This window comes from Daphnia magna, linkage group LG1 (assembly GCF_020631705.1).
Source record: "Daphnia magna isolate NIES linkage group LG1, ASM2063170v1.1, whole genome shotgun sequence".
NCBI lineage: Eukaryota > Metazoa > Arthropoda > Branchiopoda > Diplostraca > Daphniidae > Daphnia > Daphnia magna.
In genome coordinates this window covers 7815877-7839086 of record NC_059182.1, presented here as the reverse complement: position 1 = coordinate 7839086, position 23210 = coordinate 7815877, and the positions used below count along the sequence as shown (strand labels likewise).

The 23210-nt window shown below is 40.3% G+C and overlaps 3 pseudogenes; all 3 read left to right on the top strand.

The window, feature by feature from the left end:
* The first annotated feature begins 7180 nt into the window (after positions 1–7180).
* Positions 7181–7769, top strand: LOC116928721 (annotated as a pseudogene).
* Positions 7770–9176: 1407 nt separating this feature from the next.
* Positions 9177–11087, top strand: LOC116928643 (annotated as a pseudogene).
* Positions 11088–11369: 282 nt separating this feature from the next.
* Positions 11370–12061, top strand: LOC123469342 (annotated as a pseudogene).
* The last annotated feature ends 11149 nt before the right edge of the window (positions 12062–23210 follow it).

Sequence of the window (23210 nt, the reverse complement as noted above, 5' to 3'; positions counted from 1 at the left end):
TCAAACGGATCATTTGTCATTGCGCGTGTGTGCCCCCCGCTGCAGTACCGTGTCTGTTCCCTTCCGAACCCTGAAAATGTTTGTATTGTTGTTTTGTGTCAAGCGGCTCCATCCGTATATCTGTCGCCGCTTGGAAGGGAGTTGTTATGTCCCTGTCTACCCCGCTTGACGGTGGTGGCGCTGCGGGGCTTGGGAGCAGTACGGCAGTCTCTCTTGCACCTTTGTGTAAACCAGATCATCGTATCTTGTGTGGCTCATCTTCGAGAAATACATTGGCGTGGCCAAACGGCACGCACCCAGACATAACAGCAGGTGGACATACCCACATAACAATTTAATGCAGTAACTCATCCTAAATGTTTCTTACTAGGACGTGGAGTACTGGACCGCCAAAGGACGTTATAAGGACACGCTTAAACGACGTCTCTTTTTAAAAATAAATCACCTCCCTCAAAAGACGTCTTATTCCAATCCATTTCTTTAAAAGCAACGTTGCCACAATTCACAGTGTAGTGTTGGGGTTCAACTTTGTAAGAATTACGTAAACCATCTCAAATAATAATATAGAATTGCTTTTTTCAATACGTAGTGATTGGTTAAGAAGAAGAAGCTCAGTCTATGATGCGGGAGTCCAATGATCGAAACTCATAACAATTATGTTTCTTTTCTGGTATTTTGATCAAAGAGCGCAAAGTCTCGATTTTTTAAATGCTAAATTTTATAAAAATATTTATTTCTTAATGATTGAAGGTAAAAGTATTTCACTGTAATGTTAGTTAGCATGTATGTATGTATATGTGGTAGAATTCTCGTCTGTCATGCGGGAGACTCGTGTTCTCATCTGATGGCAGAGTAATATTTTTAGCGTCGATTTTGGTAGAGCAAAAAGTCGTCCCAGTGAATGCCCAAATGAGATCTTTGGTGACCATACAAATCCGTGTATTATAGCAGTTTTTACCGATCATCAACACCTTCTAAATACGTCTTTAAGTCGTCATTGTAGGATTTCAGGACAGAATAAAGAAATCCTAGTAGGGCCACTAGGATAAATAAGTATCGTTTAAAAGACGTCAGTGTGCTGTTTGGGAAATGCCTCTGCTTTGACACAGTCCCATCGTATACCTGTTAATCAGTTAATTCTAAATTAAAACAATAACGTTTTTGGCCAGAAGGGTATCTTTAATTATCTTATGATTATAAATTGTGCCATGTTGATGGTTATATTAAATTTATTGATTTTATCTTTGTCTGTTTTCAGGTAACAGTTATATTGTGATGTGATACATAACTTTGTTGTCTAAAAAACGTAAGTCTGATTCATTTTTCTATTACCTGTTCCTGTTCTTTGAAGTAAATTATTTTCAAATTTCAGGTAGTTTCTACTACTCTTCAAGACCCAGGATGAGATGAGATTTTTGACCAAACAAATCCTGCCCTGCAAAACCTTTGTAGGGAGCGGCATAAGGATAGTTACTTGAATAGAGACAGAATGGATTTGCGGCTTTGCGGCTTTTAATCAGTCCTGACAGGATTTTTGGGTCGCTAGACCGGTATCGGGATACCGATACTTTTTAAAAGTATAGCTTCCAACCCGGCTGTTCCGATTCAAAAGAAATGCCCTTGTATGCACCAAGGGCCTCCAAGTGGTTTTGATAACTTTTGGTTTCGACCAAATAGATGAATATGTCTGGGGGAGAAATTTTGGGAACAATTGGGCAGCAATCTAATCCGTTTTTCCACATAGAATTGGGAATTGAATAGGGACACGGAATGAAGGAGATAAATCTTCATCTGAGACGCGCTGCCAGAAAGTTTTCATTAACTGAAAGACATGCGGAGAACCGGCTTCAATTTGCTCTTCAATACCGCAATTACCCTGCAGAATGGTGAGGCAATGTTATTTTCAGTGATGAAAAAACTTTCGGGTAGAGAAATACACTTTATCTATCTATTTAAGACATTTGTTTTAACTAACTTATCCCGTTTTATTTATAAAACACCCATTTTGCATTTCGCGTTGATGAAAAAATTACCTGGAAAAGGATAGGAAAACGTCCAGCTGGCATTTGAGCGGGTGGGTAAACGGGGTGATCAGGCAACCCCGCCCCCCCCCACTCAAATGGCATGGCAGCCGGACGTTTTCAATCCTAATAATTTATAATAGTTTTGATAATAATGTTGTTGTTATTAGGTCTGACGAGTGTGACCGTGTTATGCCTATAGACCAAATGGAACGAGGTTCAATCGCGAACATGTTTAAGTGTATGACACCAGCGGCAGAAAAACCGTTCCCGTTTGGGCTTGTTTTTCGTCCGTCGCTGGAGCCGGGCCATTTATAAAAATTAATGGCCGATTTGTTAAAGAAAAATATATAGAAATTTTGGAAGAGGAACTTCTTCCATGGGTTTGCCAACATTATGGCGAACAACAAGTTCATTTTGTGCAGGATAAGTCTCCCATACACACAGCCCGCATCATCGCTCAATGGTTTAGTGAGCACCCTCAAATTGACTTACTGCCGTGGCATTCCAAGGGTGCGGACATGAACCCCATCGAAAATGTGTGGGGCGACATTGTTAAAGATTTTTACTGGCGCCATGCCAGGACCGCAGACGACGTCTTCAATCACGCCCGCGATAACTGGATCCGTTAAAATCAGTGACCAAACTATTGGCAGATTCTGTCTAATTCGATGCCAAAGCGGTTAAATTTAGTCGTAGAGGCCAATGGTTTTTGGACAAAATATTAAAAATGAAATTTACAAAATGTTGTCTTTGTAAATATTTTTAATGAAATATACAAAAAAAGTTATTAAATTAATTATTTATTTTTTGGTTCTGAATATCCCTTACAACAAATGTCTGGTTACCATAGCGACGAGACTTCCCATCCCTAAGTCTGTGTCTCGTAGCGTAGTTGAAAAAAAAATTTAGTAGTTTGCAAAAATAGTTGGCTATGCCTAACGGCAAGTTGCCCTACCCTCCCGCTCTTAGATAAATTTCAAAAGACAAAAATTATGAAACTAATAGCGGGAGGGTAGGGCAACTTGCATGTCTCGTTTCCATGGCAATTTTTACTGTTGTCCACCCGCACTTAATCCGACCCCAATATTCGGCCAAAAACTCCATGTAATTTGACCACACGCTAGTAGGTGGCACTTTTTTTAAAGGGGGGTAGTCGGATTTTTTTGGAACATACTGTACATCTTCATCCTCTTTGTATTTCTTAGTTGCTTTTAAAAACCAATTAAATTGATTCTTCCACGAGTCCCACTGCGTCGCCTAATCACTGTCGTCAAAATTAAATGTTCCTGGAGGTCGGAGGACAAAATCTGCCATGATGACACTGATATTCATCAGATTAGCTTCTGACAGCATGTAGTAATGTGGTCTTTCATGCTTCACACTCTCGATGTATCAGGCCCTCTATCGGATGACAACTCACTCGACACGACCGTAAGTGTTTTGGAAAAATGTTAATTTATGGATTTGTTGAGTTCGTCTGCTGTGGTTTATGGTGCTAACAAGAAAATCAACATTGGTAAGGGAAATCACCAGTGATTTTTTTTTTGTGGCCAACAGCAGACGAACTCTACAAAACCTGAAATGAAAATTAGTTCCATTACACTTAGGATAAAAATTTTGAATTATAAATGTTACCTGAATAGTACAGTTCATCACCTTGTGTACTATTCCTATCATTAACCAAGTTAGAAATTATTCAACTATAAAAAATAATCCCATAAGAGATCCTGTTTAACAAGGGTGTGGTTTTCCCAATATGGCGGATAGCATCATTTCCGGACTACAGGAATCCTGCTATCCGCATTCTGCAAGAGGTCTATTGTGTTTCGGAAACGAAACAGACAGAAAAATAAACAATAAACAAAAATAATAACAAATACAAAACAAAGATAAAATGGCTCGGGGGTTTTGTGTAGAGGAGGAAAGATGCGCTGCTTCACGATGTAAATAAGACCCCCTAGTGTCACCGGAGCGAACCCTACCACCTTTTTGTGTACCCATGAAAGACGGTAGGATTCACCCCAGCGACCGAGATCAAGTTGCCTTTGACTTCAGTTACGGCCTGACACCGCCTTTGCATGCTATTAATATTGTTAGTAAGAATTTTAGTAGAAATATAATGCCAGGCAATGTTTAGGACTATGTATAAATAGGTCGTTGATGTTCTTGGGATTCGTTTGATCATGGAGTCTAATAGTTCCCATAGCTGTTCTAGGAGATCCAGGCTGGGTTTTATTGTTAAGTTTTCCTTAATCATCTTTTTGTTAAAAGATGTAATTTTACCATCAACATGGCAAAATTTTTAATTATAAGATTATATTAAAGATACTCTTCTGGCCACAAACAGTATTTTTTCGTTTAGAATTAACTGATTAACAGGTATACGATGGGACTGTGTCAAAGCAGAGGCATTTTGTCCATCAAACCCATACAGAAGTGGGTGAGTTACGCAGACGGGTAAATAAAGGAAATTTAAGATACAATAAAAACATTTTTTGCCGTCATTTATAAAAAAGCAGGCTATCTAAAACATTTTTTTTAAATTTTATTATCGTTAAGATTTGTTGATCGGCATGCCGACCATATATTTTCTACATTTCAAACTATTGATTTAACGAACGGATTTTTTAAATGCGAGGTGTCCTGGATTTTTACACTAAAATATGGTTTGCGTTAATTCCACCATAGACTAGGGTGTCAATGTTAACAATCTAATCTGCATAAATTAAACTACAATCTTATAGTCAATTTTGGTGCCATCAAGGTACAAATATTTGTCGATGGTGGCTGAACACCATTGAAATAATACTCTTTGTGATTTTTTATTATAAATATGAAAATCTATGGACTAGGCAATACACAAGAATGTAATACAACATTAAGTTGAAATAATAACATAGATTATTTTGGCAATGCCTCCATCCATAGTCGGTGTGGCCTCCTTTGACTTCAGTTACGGCCTGACACCGCCTTTCCATGCTATTAATATTCAGAGTAAGGCTTTCAGTAAAAATATAATGACAGGCAATGTTTAGGAGTAAAAATTGGTCGCTGCTGTTCTTGGGATTCGTTTGATCATGGAGTCTAATAGTTCCCATAGCTGTTCTATGGGATTCAGCCAGGGTTTTGTGGTTAAGTTTTCCTTAAATAACCTTTTTGTTAACAGGTGTAACATATCTAGTATTCCAGTAGTAAATCCACAAACAGAACGTTAAATAAATTTTGATTTCATTCAATTGAATATAATGCGTGACAATACAACAATGGATCGCACCATCCCCACGCTCTATTGTAGCCCACCCCACAAAAAGGCGTGTAACAACGTGACCCAACTTCCCCCCGTAATCGTCAAGCTGACTGACGGGAATTCCAACTTCAAAAATATTTCCATAGCTCAACGTAAAAGACTGCAAGAGGACATATTCCGTGCAGCAGGAGAACCAAGGGACTCAACAGTCCTAATGGGTGGTGACCTAGCTATATATGCATTCGACGAAGGTTAACAATCTTGCCTTCTTAACATGAAATCTCTAGAAGGAAGACCGGTTTCTTGCTCCCTTCCCCTAAGCTCCACTGCTAACAAAGTAGGTGTCATATTTGGAGTCCCAACCAGCATCTCGGTAGAGGAAATACAGAAGGGCTTAGTGGACCAACACGTATTCAAGTCAAACGTTTGCCTATACGTGGGAGGCCAAATGATCCTTCGGAGACAATCCTCCTCGCCTTCTCTTCATCCCTACCCGAGAGAGTAAAAGTAACTTCGATGAGCTACCAGGTACAAATCTCAGTTCCAAATCTATTAGATGTATCAAATGTTACCTGGGCCATACCGCAGCCCGATGTGGCACCACCTTTGACATCTGTAAAAAAATGTGGCAAAACACACCCCCAGGAGCAAGACTGCTTGTTAAGATGTGTCAATTGCGCAAGCCCTACGCACGAATCCAGCTGTAACGAGTGCCCAGCATACATTGAAATGAAGAAAGTGCTTAAAATGACGTACCTGGAAGGTATCACGGTGTCAGAAGCCAGCTCAAGAGTCACCAGCCTGGTTAGCGCCTCCGCCAAGAGAAGCACCCGGCCCAACAACCAAGAACACCAACCGCCACCGGAGATAAGCTCACTGCAGGCTCAGATACTAGCGCTAAAAGAGGAAATGAGACTCCATAAAGAGTCCATTATCCCCAAAATTAATAAAAATATTGGAAGCCTAACGATGGACCTGTCAGAAACAAAGAATAAAATCGACCACTTAAGCGTACGTTTTTATGTCTTGCAGGAAAAATAAGAAGAAAAGCGCTTGCTATCAAACGACAAGGTTTGACAACCTGGAACTAATGCTCTCTAACATCTCCACACATCTCATGTTAAACACACCCAAACAACAGGGCCTAATACAATCAAGCCCCAAAGTCATGCAGCCAACTGAAACCGAGCGCTCACCACTATTACGCCTTTCCAACTACAGTACCCACGCCAGGTATTGGATCACCTCGGTCCAAAAAAGGCGTTTTAACCCGCGTGAGATAGGCCTAACGGTGTCTCGCGCGTGAATTTTTTTTACATACTAAGATTGCTCGTACGAGGTTAATTTTTTTTTATCAGAAAGATAAAGAACTAGTCTTTATCTTTCTGATTTTTAATTTGTAAAAAGTATAGTTGTTGTATGGGAAAAAGGATCATTTTGAAATATTGGATCACCCCCGACATGTGTTGCATTCGTTGTCCCTACCCGCGGCTATGCCGTCGGATATGGGAGAGGGTCAAATGGTGAAAAAGGTACCCAAATTACAATCAAGTTTCCCGACGGCATAGCCGCGGGTAGGGACAACGAATGCAGCACATGTCGGGGGTGATCCAATATTTCAAAATGATCCTTTTTCCCATACAACAACTATACTTTTTACAAATTAAAAATCAGAAAGATAAAGACTAGTTCTTTATCTTTCTGATAAAAAAAAATTAACCTCGTACGAGCAATCTTAGTATGTAAAAAAAATTCACGCGCGAGACACCGTTAGGCCTATCTCGCGCGGGTTAAAACGCCTTTTTTGGACCGAGGTGATCCAATACCTGGCGTGGGTACTGTACATGCTAAGAACCCCTATTTCGCCATGGAATGATACATGAAGACATGGGCCACGCATCCAGTCACTATGACTAACATCTCGTCCAACAATTTAAAATGCATACAAGAGAACGCAAGAGGCCTGTCTAAAGCTTAACTGGAAGAATTCCGCCAACAAGTATCCATTCTAAATCCAGAAGTCGTTTTATTAAGCGAAACTCACTGGAACAGTGATTTCGCCCCCAAGTTTAAGTCTCACTACATCCTCAGAAAGGATCGCCCTAATAGGTTGGGGGGAGGAGTGGCCATTCTCATCCGAAAATCCCTTCAGTTTACGCCATATCCATAACCACGCCGGACACCGTTGAAACAATCGGTGTCAGCATCTTATGCACCAACCCAACAAGAAGCACATTAACTTTATTTCTGTATATATCCCCAAAGGCGACTGGGAGAAGGGCGACATAGAGCTTCTACTAAAAAGAGACAACAAATTTCTAGTAGGTGGGGACCTAAATGGCCATCACAGTCTCTGGGAACCCAATGGCGTCGAAAACAAGGCTGGCAAGTCTATTTTTGAAGCTTTAATTAACGACCCTAACGCCAGCCTCATCACACCACCGAATTTAAACACTCAGATAGATCCGGCATCCGGAAAGTCAACGACGATAAACTGACTCTCTCCTCCTCTTCGCTCTCTACATCCGCGACAATCAACACGGGTCCCTACATGGGCAGCGACCATCTCCCTGGGATCATCAAGCTGAACGCCACCCTGAACGACAAATATGTCACCCAGAGAGTTGGGTCCTGGATGAAAACAAGTGGCTGCTATGGAACCAACAGATAGAAAACCACCTTTACAATCGAGATTTCTACTTCATTAACGACCCACAAGTGGCCACAGTAACCTTCACAGAAGCCATTGAGTTCGGCAACGCCCTATGTTTCAAAAAGACAAATCCGTCCTGACAACCATACATAGAACAAGATCCTGCACGTCCCTGGTGGAACGCTACATGTCAAAAGCTGGTAAAAGAATCGTTGAGGGCCTTCAGAGTGTGAAAGGAATCCCCCTATGTCCTAATAAGCAAACAGAGTGGAAAAAAGCGGAGGCAAAAAAAGAGAAAGACCATCATCTCGGCGAAAAAACTGGCCTGGGCAACGTTCGTAACCAGCCTTGGCCACAATGACCAACCAAAAATGTGGTCTTTCGTGAAGAACATGGTGAGGAAAGAATCCATACCTGCCGTTGAAGGCTACTCAATCAGAACGAACCACAACATACACAACACCTCACAAGAAAAGGCGGAACTCTTCCTTAGCATTTTCAGTGGTGCCTACCCCAGGGACATCGTAAAAAACAGTTTTCTAGAAAACCCTGATCGCCAACAACCTGAACTCACAAACACCCAATCCTCTCAACCATGCCATCACATTTGAAGAACTAGAAAATTCCACCCCAAAATCTTAAGACAGTAGGTCTCAACTTGATCCAAAACTTTTCTCTCAAGAACCTATCCGCCGCCAATACGTCTTTTCTGCTACATCTCTTCAACAGGTTGTTTACCAGTGGGTACGTCCCTGAAATATGGAAGAGTGCGGTGGTTATACCGCTTTTAAAACCAAATAAGCCAGCCGAGGACTCCAACTCGTACCGACCAGTCTCACTAACTTCCTGCCTGGGAAAAGTGTTTGAAAGAATCCTAGCCAACCGGCTACACTGGTTCCTCGAATCTAAAGGCCTCATAAACATAGCCCAGGCAGGCTTCAGAAGAGGATGCAGCACGACGGACCGCATCGACCAACTCGACAGCTATATAAAGGCAGGGTTCAACCAAAAAAAAAAGTACTGTCGCTACCTTCCTAGATATCAGTAAAGCCTAAGACTCCGTGTGGATCCAAGGTCTCATGTATAAAATGGTGAATCTGGGAATCGCAGGGCATTTCCTTGGCTGGGTGCAAGTGTTCTTAATGGGACGTAGCCCGTGTGTGTAATAGTCAGCAGCGTTGTATCCTCATTAACGCCAGTAGAAAACAGAGTACCCCAAGGGGCAGTCCTTATCCCTATCCTGTTTAACGTTATGCTCATTGACTTCCTCCCGTCTACCCCAGATGTCAAAACCCTTCTCTACGCCGATGATGTAACCCTATGCTTGCAAAAAAACCAACTGGAGGATGAGAAAATCACATTACAACCTTTCCTGGATCAGGTCCGCCGATGGGGAAAAAGGTGGAAGTTCAAATTCGCAGCAGAAAAATGCGCAAAGGTAGTTTTCACGCGAGCCTAGAAACCTGGAAATTACCGCCTTCTTTTCCTTGGCGGGCACCACATCTGACCCAAACCCTCTTTTAAATTCCTGTGTGTATGGTTTGACGCAAAACTGCTATGGGAAACCCCCTTTCACAACCAATACCAACAAGTTCTTTAACCTCACCAGTTGTACTTTCAACACCCAAGCTCAACAACAGCAAGAAACCAACACCAGCAAGAATAAAAGTAAAAACTCATTGTATAACAGTGTATTCACATTGAATACCAACACAGGTTACGTGGTAAGAAAATATACCTTTCATAATAACTGAACCATCATTATTATTACATTTTTGAAATCTATTTACTAGATTAGTCCGATACTGGAGTCAAGTTGCACCGAGTCCATATCAGTGAAATTGGCAGTACATTTCTCTATGGACCACGTCGTCACCAATTTCACATGTGGCATTAGCAGTCGAGTAGATCACGTTATAAGCCACGTCGTTTGTGAATTGGGTGCCACCACTCAGCCCAAGTCGGAAGAATATGCGCCCAAGGTCTGGGGCATGGCCGAATTTTATTACCCAATTCGTGCCTTTGCGACTACGAGTACGTCCGCCACTGTATCAAACTGGAAAAGGATATCTTGTTGTGTCTGCTTAATGTAGACGAAGTATCCAGGCCTTTGCTTAGGACTGCAGAAGATGATATCAAAGTTGACGATCTGCTGTCTAGAGAGCCGGGAGATGCACTCACTCACGCGACAGTCTCCGTTTTCATCGACATTATTCACGGAGAAATTGATCGACTCTTGGTAAACTCTAGCAACACACAACCAAAGGTCTGCTGTAGTCCGTCAAAGGTAAAATTATTAACTATTTATTCCATTGTTTTCCGAAAAGTATGTAATTAATTTTTTGGGCCATGGTCAGGTGGTGTTTGGCACTGCAAGTTCCAGGTCAGCCACTTTCTTTCCGAACCGTATCGTCTTTGATGAAGTGATCACCTCCAGTACCGTGGCCATTTGTACTCTCCTGCGTGAATCACGCCTTGTTCTTACTGTCTACGGTCGAAGAAAAGTGGCGGAAGGTGATCCAGGAAGTGGATCAGAAGCTGAACGCGTCGAACTTGGATGGACAGCACAGAATTTTTTTACTTACGGCGATCCTAATTGTACCCTCGTTCAAGGTGCGACTGCTTTTAGTCTAAATTAATTAGTCTAGTTTCTAATTTTCTACAGATGTTATTATTACTCTAGGTAGTCGACTGCTTCCTTTATGGCCGCCAGCTTCGGACAAGCGTTCAGGATATGTGCCCACGGCCGGGCGCCATCCTCGTGGTCATTCGACTCCTTTGCTCAGTATTGAAATGACTGATTTGGATGACGCTGATATTCATTTTCCGCTTGTTGAACCTACCGTCATTCCAAGTGGTGAGTTGCGTAATTTCAGCGCCTTGGATGACAACACCCAACGTTCGCTCATGGATATCATCCAAAGTTGATCCTTTGCCAAAATGGATCTCTATCAACGCGAGGTACTGTAATATACGCGTTTGCATTGTGTGTATCGATTACTAATAAAATTCCTTTGGTATTTAGCTTTTGTGGGAGAAGCGTCATTACTTGACGGATGAACCTGCCACTTTGACCAAAGTACTTCAGGTGGCCCATCATAAGACAACGGCATCGTTCTGCATGCGGGAAAGAGCGGCAAAATGGGCAGGCCTTCAGGCTTAGTTCACCCAGTGCTGCCAAGGAACAGGAGCCTATCAAGTTTGAATTAACGGCCTTAGAGGTATGTAAAATATTTAGACAAGAGAAATCCTTTGTTTTTCATCGTGGTAAAATGAGGTGTATAGTTGTCTGCGATTCTAGTGGCTATAAAGCGAATTTGATTACAATAATCATTGATTATTGAAGTGTGCTCAATAAAGAAATGGATGTGGGTAGTTGCCCATAGCCATCTTGCAGAGCTGACAGAGGCTTTTTCATTTAGTGATTGACGTGCTGCTGATCACTATGGCGAACTACGACGGTACGAGTTCCTGAGTTCCAAAAGTAGTGAACGAAGTAAGTAATTTTTCTTACATTGTTCTTTTGTCAAATTTGGTGCTGGTATATTCGTGCTTTACGACTGATAAGTTGTTATATTCTTTAGACAAGCATGCGGTTTAATGAACAGAAATTTCAAGGCAACTATCCAATAATTGGCGTTCCGTATGGTTCAGTATCCGCCAGTTTGTCTTTCCATCTAGTTTCGACTAATCAAATAAGTCTTTGCGGAGAACAAGTGGAACTCGTGCATATGGTACCAGAACATTGGGTAGACACCGACTTCGGGAGTTTCCTGTATCCAAGACCAGATTTTCATATTAACGGCATGTATCCATGGGACTGGACGTTGGTGTGCTTCAAAAAAAGAATGATAAAAAAGACGGATGTCGTGCCTGAATGCAGACCAAGTAATATTTTAATTATTTGATTTTTGGTAATATTTTACACCTCTTTCTTTTCCCAACTAGTCTCCTACGACGAAGCAACATACGAAATCCGAAAAATTTCAAATTGCATGGCAGCAACCACGGAAGACGACCACAAAAGTTTTGAATCATGGGAGATTCCACCTCAACCGTTAGGTCAGTGTTTATTTTACTGAAAGTTAGGGTTTTTTATATTCGGTGATTAGCTCGACATGTGTCCGAAAATTTATTTTAAAAAAAAGATGTGTGGAGAAGAGATATAACAAGAAAATAGATGAGTAAAAGTTGTTTGTATAAGGTAAAATTTGATACGTGATTAAATTCAATTCAAATGCAAAATAAATACATAAAAACGCATTTTGAAACTAATTTCAGTTGCGTTTGCAAAAATGCATCCAGTAATGAAGAAAAAAACACAAACAAGGTCTTCTACAATTCAAAAAAGATGCATTCCGTGGTATGCTTCTCAACCAAGCGTTTCTATAAAAAACGTATTCAAATCGCGTTTCGCTACGGAAAATTCTCCTCGGGAGTTAATTTCGAACACTTTGGTTCCCGTAAGCTAAACGGCAAGCCTGTGCAAACAAACTCACTACTTATTCATATATTTTATTCATTCTTTGTAATAAAATAGATTTTTAACCATCCAGGCAAATAGATAACCACCTATTTATTTTTAAATATCTTTCGTAATACTTGCTAGACTCAAAATAAAAATAAGTTCAAGGGCAAAATTTGAAGACGTTTTTTTGAAACAAAATTTATTTTGACAATTTAAAATGAAACTTTGATTCGACGATCGGCCCCGATTAGCTCTAATTGAGTTAACCGCCCCGTAGGGCATTCTGGACTGGATTTAGGTGCCGTTTTTTCAACCGAGGCAGGGCGGGCAAGGGGTTTTTTAGCATTACATAGTTTAATAAATAATGTTGAAAATTATTTTATGAACTCTGTTTTTTATTAGATTGATTTAATATTAAAAATTGAAAAAATGTTTAATTTTTAGAATCGCAATTTTTTGAATACTTTTTCATTGCGAGCGAAAATGAAAAAATAAGATGTGAGTGAAAAAGAGGTGTTGAAGAAAGGGTTAGAATTTTGACTTTGTTGGCTTTTTCCGACAGTTTGAAAATCGTCGGATTGCGTTTTTTCGTTGCAAAGGAAAATTTCTGGAACAATTGTCGCCAGCAACTGTCCGGAATCTTCCCGTCAAAATAAAACACAAAAAAGAATTACGTGTTTTCTTATGTTTTTATCCCTTAAAAACGTAATGCCATCTAGCAGTCGATTTATAAAATAAATGTTTTTGCGACTGGGGGGTGCCTCTTTTTTCTGGGGGATACTGTACATGAATGCAAAAAAAGTGATCCATAGTTACCTCTGTTACGTGTATTGATACTCAATAGTGAAATTGATTTATCTATAGGCAACCTTCTACTATGTCTCCTGATGTCTCTTATAGCAGTTCCAGTTATGCGTGGCATGCCAGCCTTAACGCTAGGCACCAAATCAAGATCTGTTTCATCTACAGGATTAGGTTTCCCTAGTATATATAATTACATTGTACATACCTGTACTATCCCACAACCATGTTTAAATACCTGGCAACGCTGTGCCTTGTATCTGAGATTATTGAGCCCTTACAGCGTGTTTCTAAGACTTTTGAATACGTCTCAGTTCAGTGAATTTTGGTACAGTTTTACCTTCGTGAACCTGTTGAAAAAGAATTGCATTATCTGATTGAAATGGACATCACTGAGCCGGTAGATGGCCTAACGCCGCGGTTATAACCAACCGTGGTCACCAAGAAATCACACGACGGCTTAAGGATTTGTGTAGACATGACGGAAGCAAACAAAGGCATTCAAAGGGAACGCCACACTACGCCGACACTCGAGGACATAATCCTAGCGCTCGGCACTGCACCAATCGGGGAACTTTTTAGTCGATTCGGTGCGGGGATGATCTTTATCGGTGCGGTGATTTCGGTACTCGGTGCCATCCCCGATTATTAATAAATTGTAGGAAATATTATTTCCTCTCACGTTTATTTTCCTCCGCGTCACAACGCTGCTTTATTAACCACTTCTTTCCCCGAGCCCTTCCCTTCTCTTGGTTCGGCAGAAGGTGAATTTTACGCCCCTCGAGTGGTAGCATCCCTCGGCTCTCCCCCCTTTTCTTTCTCTCTTGCCATTCTGCTCTCCTACTGCTACGAAGCGTGATCTACTAAGGGGAATCTCTTCCATCTACGATCCACTCGGATTTATTTCACCTCTTTCTATATCAGCAAAGATTCTCATACACGAGATATGGAAACTTGAAGGTGAACACAGCCCGTTCGTCGTGTCAAAAGTAAGAGTTGCACCACTAAAAGATATCGGGCCCCAATTAACCCTTCCCCAACTAGAACTCATGGCAGCAGTAATCGGCACTCGTCGTCTCGTCATTCACGATCTCAATCGTCAACGCCTTCAAATCTCTTGGGAACTCTCTGTCGATCACCATGTGGTCAGACAGTCAAATCCTTTCGTACTGGCTCTCGAAGAGTGACAGAATCAAAAACCTCTTCTTAACCAACCGTGTTTCATCCATTCTGGACTTCAACCGTCTCTACTCTGCCAGTTGGCATTACTGTCCTACTGTGTCAAACCCCGTGGACCTGGTGACTCGAGGTGTTACACTACACCAACTCCAAGCTTCCTCCATTTGGATCTGTGGACCATCGTGGTTGCTTTTTCGTAACAGCTGGCCGCAGTGGAACGTTTCCAGTCTCTCTTCTGTACGAATATTTCATCTTGCCGAGGTTTCAACAATCGCACTTCCTCTCCCAGTGGATATTTCTAAAGTAATCGACATCACCCGTTTCAACTAGAGCAAGTTTAAGAGAACGAAAGCGTGTTTTTTCCGCCAGCTTCATAACTTTGGTCAAAGAAAGGATGATTGGATTCAAAGTTTCCTAACCACAAAGGAGCTCAAGCAGGCCGAGATTCAATGAACCTCCTTTCAGTTCCGTTTCTTGGCCGACGAATTTGAGTATCTTCGTGGTGACCAAAAAGGGCGTCGCTCAGCGTTAGTCTCACAATTAGACGTCGACTTGGATCAAGATTCACTCATACGCTGCTGGGGACGTCTACAAAATGCTGATTTATCGACAGACGCTCGAAATCCCATTCTCTTTCCAAAGAATACGGACATCACGCGTCTCATTATCCGTCATCACCATGATTAAGCCTTTCATTCAGGTGTTTCATCCACTATCTGCAGCATCCATCAACGGTTTTGGATAACTTCCATCCTACAACACGTAAAAGCCAACGTGCGGGTCTGCACAAATTGCCGCCGGGTAAATGGACCTCCGTATAGAGCTCCCAATCCAGCCACTCTTCCAAGTTTTCACGTCCGTGGAGACAGAGCATTTGCCATAACGGGCATTGATTTCGACGGCCCGTTTCCCATCCACTTCCTACCTGGTCAGCCAGAAGTAAAGGCATACATCTGCCTCTTCACTTGCACAACTTCACGTGCCATCCACCTTGAACTAGTGGAAGACCTCTCTACAGCTAATTTCATATTGGTATGCCAAAACCTGATTTCTCATCACTTCCAGCATAGGATGATACTCTCCGACAACCTTCGAGAGTGCCGCTCGCATCCTCAAGAAACTTTATGACAGCCCAGAAGTGACAAGATATTTCTCAGATTGGCAGATTGAATTGCGCTTCATCCCGAAACGCACACCGTGGTTTCTCTTTTCTCGAACGATGATGAAAAACATTAAAAACTTACCAGCAATATACTACTGAACGCCCGGTTGCGGACCATTTACCGGTCCATTCCCTGTATCCATTTCATCTTCTTTTTCTGAATCACAATTTTTTCTGTATTTTTCCGGTATACCCCTCATTATCTTTCTTGTTTCATTTTCCATTTCGAACTTGTCAGGTTTACGGGCAGCTGTTTTAATTCAAGCTAGAACAGTAAAAGTTGTTGTTAACTATTAAAATTGACAATTAAAACTGTTTTGAATACATACCAAACACGGCTGCAGTAATGATAGAATCCTGAAGTCCCTGTTTTTGTTGTGATCTTTTTTTGGGTTTTCCTTCCCAGTTGACATTGGCCATAACTTTGATCGAAAAAATGGAATACCAGGCCCGCTTCAATGCGTCCCGAACAGAGGCCCCTCCAAGGTTACGAATCATCCTGACCTTTAAAAGAAAAAAAAAAAAATGAATGAGATATGACATTGATTAGTTATATTCACTTTTACTTTGATTACTAATTGAAAATAATAATCTTGATCGAGTAATTGTTCTTCCATTTTTCCTCCTTCAAGGGTTCAAGCAACAGTGTGGGATTATCTGGTGGTGTTATAGCAGGTTGGCAGAGGTTTTCCATCTTGCCTTCGATTACGATAAGTTTCTCCATAACATTTGATATGTTTTCTTGTTGTTTTAAAACTTCCCTCACCAACCTTTTCACCATGTTTTCTGAACCTGGCATTTAAGAAAAAAATAAAAATGGCATAAATGAAACAGAATGTAGCCGAGCAAATGAAAGATTTCGGATATTAAAAATAATCGAGAATATCGATTATATCTTCGGTGTTAATTGCCGGTGCTGGAAAATTGCGATTATTTAACCCAGGCGAGATTCTAGCTTGTCGTAATTGTTGTAAATCATCATTGGATTTGCCAATGCAGAGTTCACAGGAAAATACTGCATAGTTGGCTGAGCAATATAACTTGATTACCATTAACATTTACTCTTCCATCTGCAGACGTTAACGATGGACCTGCTAACGGAGAGTTAAAATCAAACAATCCACTTAACTGCTGGCTTTGTAGAACACAAAGAGTGGATCTCTCAATTGAAAATCATTCAGCGGGAGCCATTAACGGCCCAGCTAAGGAAAAATCGAAAGATAACGATTGACTCAAATCTGCGTTTTGTTGAACTAAATGCGTAGAGCCATTAACAACTTGTCTGCTATGTTCAACAGCATTTTCAGCCAATCCCGCAGGAATATAAAGAAGCCCTGGTTGAGTGCGCCCGTACATTCCGACCCTACTGTCAGCACTGCTGGAATCATGTACATCAGTATCTTGCATGAATCGTTTTGTTGGCTTCTTATTTCTATGTACTTTTCCCATATTTTGTTCGGTTTCAGATGTTGAATTGATATCAGATTGTAGTGTTGCTATATTCTCTTTTTCACGACAAGCCTCATAGGAATCAGCGAAATAATAATGTTTCGAAAATGAATTGAAATAACCTAATAAAAATTAGGATGCCAAGAACTGTTTTTGTAGAAATGTGCTCGTCGGTTAATGTTGACGAAATTTTTATGCCAGTAACAGGGGTTGTAAGGCCCTGTGTCCTTTAGTGTCTAAAGCGTAGTCGCCGAGTTTGGTTTGAGGACCACAGCTTGTGATTTCAGTGGTGATTGTTGAATTTTTCGGGGAGCATTGATAGACGCTGATCGATTCACCAGTGGCTATCAATTTGCTACATGTGGGCAAATTAAGGTAACGATAAGCGGTTTCGTGTGCCAGCACCCGATTTTCACATTGTAGAGCTCAAATTTTTCGAGCAACTCCATTTATTCCATCGGTAGTTCAGTTTCGTGCGTATTGAGAATATGCCGCTCCGCTGATTTCAGCACGGATAATGTCAGCAATATTTTCGATGTCTTCTTCCAGTGGTTTACTCGGATGAGCATTGGTGTCAGTTAAAGAATGTAAACGTAAAATAACTTTTTCCATTCCGATTACTTGTTTGTAACTTTTTTCTGATGAATTACAATATTTCTTGTTAGTTGTATTGTAAACAAAGTCAAGTTGTTGTTCGACGTCATGAATTCTTTCTATTTCACTGTTGTTAGTCAGGTAACGTTGAGCGATACCTGTTTCCACAAGCCTTAGTTTGCACTGTTGAACTTCTCTTAACGATTCTTTCCAGACAATGGTCACTAGGTTGTGAGAAGCGGATCCGTTGGGTGAGCTTATCGTACAGTTAGCGCACTCAGTTTCTAAAATAACTTCTTCTAATCTATAGTTGATCAGCTGATCAGCTGTGACTTGAAGCCAGCAAGCCAGCAAGCAGCTCTGCACATTTGGAATACGTTCGAACGACCACTTATTGTTTCCTAAGTAGTCCATGCTTTTGCCATGGCACAATCGGGAATCTCGCATTTTTTCACATTCATGTGCATTGACTTCTATAGAGCAAGTGACTGACGCGTACCCCCTACTCTTTTACGAACGCACCTTACTATTTTAAGAGAGAAATTGCGGCTGGCGGCCATGGTTATCTCGAAACCAACATGGCTTCCAGCCGCAAAAGCTAATCTTAAAACACCAAGGTGCGTTCGTAAAACAATGGGGGTACGCGTCAGTCACTTGCTCTATTAACACTCTTGATTGGCTTGGAGTTTGCCAACCCCAGAAGTCAGTATAGATGTTTTTCTTTTCCAGCCACATGGTACACGAATGGCCAACAAAACGGGTGATTTGGGGAAGAGTAGAATAGACATCATAATATACTGGAATAGCGAGAAGGGGGCTTATTTGATTATCACAGTCTTCGCTCGTGAATTTTATGAACCCTTTTGTCTGAGAAGCCGTACAATTACAAATAGTGATGTTAAGAGCATGGAGGCGACAAAAAATGGTATGATGAGAAGAGGTAGAAAGCATAATCTATGAGAAAAGTAATTTCAAAATCAATTTCAGGGATCCATTCTATGAATTATTAAGATTACTAATACAAAGTTTTTTATTTATTTTTTTTTTACTTATTTATTTTATTAATAATTATTTTTTTACTATTACTAAAGGGTAAAGAAATCCGTTAATACACAATAATTAGAATTTGAACACGGCCTAAAGATAGTTGAAGTGATTCGAACGTGATTTACAAAAAAAATAACAGCAATACAATTTCAGAATTTGACAACTGGTTTTAAAAGATTCCGAGGACGTAAACCGAGGCGACGCTCTGGTTGTATGGGTAAGGTCGACGTCTCTGGAATCGGGTTGGAAGGTAACGAAATTGTTGGTGAACTAATCATTAAATTTGGAGTAGGAGGAATTGTGGGTGGGGGTCTCCTCAAATTTTGAGTAGGAGTTTCTTTTTCACAAGGAATTTGTTCTAACTCAGATTGAAGGTTTGTTTCTAGGGGTAGAGGGAAAGTTTCGAGTTCATCTGCGGTTTCTTGTACGAATTTTTCGGCCTGGTTCTCAATTCTTACATCTAAAAAGTCGACACCTGGCTCGTCTTTCCAGATCATTGACTCAAATTGAGGGTTATTCGATTCACATGTACAAGCTGAGTTTGTTTTCCTACGTCTTGTTTTATTTCCACAGTACTATTGTTGCTTACTTTCAAAATTCGAAAAGGGCCTATAAAACGTGGAATTGGAGTTTTTTACTAATTCCCGCCAAAGGGCGTTCGCATATCCAGTAAAACTTTATCTCCTACGTTAAATTTTTACTCTTTTACGCGTTTATCGTAATGGGCTTTTTGTTGTTCATGAGCTTGGGAAAGATTGATTTGGAAAGCTGAAAGGCTTCGTGTAAGCGTTTCATAATTTGAGTTTTATAGTCTAAGGGAGTAACTGTTACTGGGGGGAGAGGACGAAGGAATTGATCAATCGGCATGACTGGATCACGACCGTGATTTAGACAATATGGAGTCTCAAGTGTTGACGAGTGGACAGAATTATTATAAGCGAAAACAACGGGGCCTAAAATATCCTCCCACCGCTCGAATCCATTCTCCAACTATTTCCTTATCATTTCAACAACAGTTTTGTTGAATCGCTCTGTTTGCCCATTAGTCTGAGGATGATACGCAGTTGTTTTCATGCGTTTAATGTTTAAAGCTTTTCAAAGCGCCGAACATAATTCAGAAGTAAAATTACTGCCTCGATCTGTAATTATTGCTTTTGGGGGACCATGATGTAAAATAATTCATTCTACTAAGGCTTTACTAGTACTGAGGGCGGTACAGTTGGTAAGAGGAATGACTTCTATCCATTTAGAAAAGTAATCCGTGATTACTAATATATAATTGTTTCCTTGAAGTGAATGAGGTTTGATTGAACCTAGAAAATCTAAGCCTAATACTTCAAAAGGTCTTGTAGCGAGGTCTAACGGGTTGAGATAGGCTTTCGTACTGTGCACTCGACGTCCCAGCGCACAAGATTCAAAAGAAGTGCAATATTCCTTAACATCCCGTAACATGGTAGGCCAATAGTACTTGTCCCTTAGACGAAAGAATGTCCGCCTAGTTGCCATATGTCCTGACAATGGGGAATCATGGTATTCTTGTAAAAGTTGCTTTCTCAGAGAAAGTGGAACAACCACTTGACACTGTTCAAAGTTTTTTCTTTTTACTGACGTAGGTTGGTAGTGTTTACATAAAAGACCATTTTCAACAAAGAAATAATCTATTTCACAGACCCAAGAAGGTATCGGGCCATCTTCTTTTTTCCAAGGTTCATTTTGTTCCAAAAACGTAATGATTGCTTTGCACAGAGAATCTTTCTGCTGTTCTTGACACATTATGTTGTTGTCTGCAGGAATGGCAGATATTAGATTCATCGGTATTCTTGAAAGAAAATCAGCATTCTCATGTAGTCGACCTGGTCGGTACTGAACACTGAACTTCATATTAGATAACAAAATCGCCCATCTACCTTGTCGCCCTGTTTCGTCTTTAAAAGTCTGCAATCATTGAAGAGGCCTGTGACTGCTTACAATAACAAAAAGGTTGATCTTGTAAGTAATGTCAGAAACGTTTTATCCCAAACACTATACTGCTGCGGCCTCTTTTTCTATTGTCGAATACTTTATTTCCCCTTTATTGAGATGTCTGCTTGCATAGGCTATATGTTGGTCCTTTCCGTCTTTCATCTGAGAGAGGACGGCTCCTAAGCCATATTTACTTGCGTCCGTGTAAATCAGAAATTCCTTCGAAAAATCCGGGTATATCAAGATAGGTTCTGATATTAAACATTGTCGCAAGTTCTCAAAAGCTACAATTTCATCTGTTTTCCAAGTTACACTATCAGTAGGTTTTCCTTTAGTCTGTGATAACAAGGGGTGGGCGACGGGAGAGAAATTTTTTACAAATCGTCTGTAGTAACTGGCTAGTCCCAAAAAAGATTGTAATTCTTTTAATGTACCACGTCTTTTGTAATTCACATGGGTTTCAATTTTAGCAGGGTCTGGTTTTATTCCTTCAGCCGTGATTACGTGCCCAGCATAGGAAACAGATTGCGCTAAAAATTCACATTTTGACAACTTCATTTTTAGGTGCGCGTTTTCTAAAAGGGAGAAAAGAGTCTTCAGATTGGTAAAATGCTCTTCAATTATTCTTGAAAAAATTATTATGTCGTCAAGATAAACGAGACAAATCTTTCCAATAACTATTCGTAAAACCAAATTCATCAGTCTTTGAAACGTTCGCGGGGCGTTGGTTAAACCATACGCCAAACGATCCCATTCGTACAAATTTTCATCGACTATGAAGGCTGTTTTTTCTTTGGATTCCTCTTCGAGCTCAATTTGCCGATATCTGGAGGCAAGATCTAATGTGGAAAAATATCTCTGTCCCACCAGTAAATCTAAAACGTCGTCAATATGAGGTAAAGGGAAAGAATTTTTTTTTTGTAATTGCATTTTATTTTTTTTAATCTACACACAAACGGACATCCCTGTTTTCTTACTTACTAATACTATTGGGGCTGCCCACGGGGACATTGAATAACAAATTATTATTTTTTTTTTGCATCAGTTCCTTGATGATATTTTTAGCTATCTCTTTTTGTTTTGGAGACGTGCGATATGCCCTTTGACGAATAGGACCTTTACCTTGTGTGTCAATGACAGGTTTTACTAAAGTAGTATAGCCTAACTCACTTGTTTTAAAAGCAAAACTGTTTATTATTAATCTACGCAATTTCTCTTTGTTTTCCTCATCTACGTCTGGAAGAGCCGACTCAACGGCTGCTGTGTTGATTGGATCTGAAGCAACGCTAATTGAAGCCATTGTTTCAACAGGCTTTCTTGAAGGTCTGGAAATACGAAGGGTTCCTAAAACTGTAAGGCGAGGTAGAAATATGGTTTTATCTGTTCCATTAACATCCACCACACGGAGCGAACGATTTTGTGTCGTAGAGATGTAGGGTTCCAGGCTAAGCCCGGACGGAATATTACAGCATCTAACAAAATGACAAGTATTGAGAGGGTTGAAAGGGTGAGTTTCCTCTTCTCTAGTCTCTAGGAGACTAGTGGAATTTGGAGGAATTCTCAAAGATTTGCTTATCACAAAGGGATTTTCTGTTTCCTGGAAGTGATCAATTTCCGGGACTCGGTAGATTGACTGTTGCCCGGGTAGGAAACAATACTGACCATTCTTAATCCGATGTTGATTTTAGGTCGGTTCACGTCGTAAATGCGTTATAAGTTACATGAGATTGGTCCATGGTTGGAAAAATATTGGAATGTGGTTTTTCAAAAACCAACTCAAATCCATCCTGGGCCATTCTTAGAAAGTTGATTTTTAACGATGCATGTATCCCGCTACTAAACCAATGTAGATACAATTTCGAACCTTTGCTGTTGTTCGATATCGACTAGCCAATAATAACCCAATGTCCAAAACACAAATTTTAACGATGTATATATCCCAATATTTATCCAATGTCAATACAATTTCGAATTTTTGCTGCTGTTCGATATCGAAATGCCAATAGTACCCCAAAAACAGAAACCCAAGTTTAAACGATACATATATCCATATACTAATCCAATGTTGGTACAATTTCAAATTTTTGCTGCTGTTTGATATCAAAATGCCACTAGTACCCCATAGTTAGAAACTCAAGTTTAAACGATATATATATCCATATACTAATCCAATGCTGGTACAATTTCGAATTTTTGCTGCTGTTCGATATCGAAATGCCACTAGTACCACAAAGTCAGAAACCGAAGTTTAAACGATTCATATATCCCTATACAAATCCAATGTTGGTACAATTTCAAATTTTTGCTCTTGTTCGATATCGAAAAGTCAATAGTATTTCAAAGTCAAAAACCCAAGTTTAAACGATTTATATATCAATATACTAATCCAATGTTGGTACAATTTCAAATTTTTGCTCTTGTTCGATATCGAAATGCCAATAGTATCCCAAAGTCAGAAACCGAAGTTTAAACGATTTATATATCCATATACTAATCCAATGTTGGTATAATTTCAAATTTTTGCTCTTGTTCGATATCGAAATGCCAATAGTATCCCAAAGTCAGAAACCGAAGTTTAAACGATTTATATATCCATATACTAATCCAATGTTGGTATAATTTCA